The 1,623-nt window shown below is 37.0% G+C and overlaps 1 protein-coding gene across 1 annotated transcript in view; it reads right to left on the bottom strand.

The window, feature by feature from the left end:
* LOC116694974 (protein PLANT CADMIUM RESISTANCE 9) overlaps window positions 1-1,623 on the bottom strand; it is a 51,049-nt gene that overhangs the window by 18,046 nt on the left and 31,380 nt on the right. The window lies entirely within an intron of this gene.

Below are 1,623 nucleotides of genomic sequence, written 5' to 3'. Positions count from 1 at the left end.
AAGAAACTGTTCCTGAGTCTGTTGGTTTTTGCGTACAGTGCTCTGTAGCGCCCACCAGAGGGGAGAAGCTGGAACAGGGTTGTGTCCGGGGAGAGAAGGGTAGTGATGTTTTCATGTTAACGTTTTACAATGATGTACTGGCTGCAATAATTTCATGTCATAGTTTGACCGGATAGTCAACAATTATTTGACTCTAATTGTCATGATTATTAAAACCCTCTAAAGTGAACGCTGTCGCATGCAACAGAACAATACATACTGTACTTTTTATCATATTTAATATCTCCAGATCAATACAGTGTTGAGACTTACTTTTTTTGTTTAGAAGCAATCAAACAGTTGAAGGCCATCCAGAATCTTTTTTAATCCATCTTGGAATTACCGTCTGTGTAACATAATAGTAAAATGCAAAATAACAAATAAACAAATAATTATAAATTCCAAAATTACTTCACGTACTCTCTGCTTTGCTTTGTCAACTTTCATCCCAGCATCTTGCTATGTTTTTAGCTTATTAGCTGATAACTCCAGCTTTTCAACAAATGCTTTTATGTCTTTGTAGCTCTTCCAGTAGTTTAGTAATCCAGCCGGGAAGACAGTGACTTTTAGGCAACTTTGCACAATACTTCTTGAACAATAGGTCCACTACTTTAACGGCTATTTAGTCATCATTCTGTATAAAAAAATTAAACATTTTTTCGCTAATGAGCCCCAAAGCAAAATGGCTGCTGACTGATGGCTCTATGAACCAATCACATGCAGTTTTATGAGCTTTGTATGTAGGAGTTTTCACCCCCAGATTTGAGGTGATTTGTTAGCAGACAGGTAAGACAATGTTTCTCAGTAAATATTGTTGTTAGATCTTCTGGGAAGAGTGGAAACTGCATGAGTAACAACTCTGAATGTTATATAGGTTTTATATAATATCTGTACTTTTTTACTTATTACTTTGTAACAAGTGTGTATGATGCAATTGGTGAGGTAACAGGGAAAGAAGATAAAAACGTTGTATTGGAACTCAAAAAGCGTACTAATGCAAGTTATAAATGTGTACTACATTATGTCAACAAACATGAGCAAGAAATGAAAAGCTCATTGGTAGTGATGTTACTGGCTTTTGGAAGGGGGTGAGAACTCTGAACAGGGATGGTACATCATTACCATGCAGCATAGAGGGAGACTCTGGGGCTGGTAACCTACAGTGGGGCCCAAAAGTTTGGGTACCCCAGGTAAACATTTGTATTCATATGCATAAAGAAGCCAAGAAAAGTTGGAAAAATCTCCAAAAGGCATCAAATAACAGATTAGACATTTGTATGTCACAAAAAGTTAGATTTTATTTCCTTCATTTACACTTTCTAAATAACAGAAAACAAAAAATGGTGTCTGCAAAAGTTTGGGCACCCTGCAGAGTTGATACCTTGTACTTCCCCCTTTGGAAAGTATCACAGCTTGGAAACTTGTAGCCAGCCAAGAGTCTTTCAATTCTTGTTTCAGGTATCTTCACCCATTCTTCCTTCCAAAAGTCTTTCAGTTCTTTGAGATTTCTCGGCTGTCTGTCACACACTGCTCTTTTAAGATCTATCCATAGATTTTCAATTCTGTTGAGGTCAGGAGATTGTG

The sequence above is a fragment of the Etheostoma spectabile genome, chromosome 9, assembly GCF_008692095.1.
Source record: "Etheostoma spectabile isolate EspeVRDwgs_2016 chromosome 9, UIUC_Espe_1.0, whole genome shotgun sequence".
NCBI lineage: Eukaryota > Metazoa > Chordata > Actinopteri > Perciformes > Percidae > Etheostoma > Etheostoma spectabile.
The sequence above is the reverse complement of the archived record's forward strand: the minus strand, read 5'-3'. Positions and strand labels throughout refer to the sequence as shown.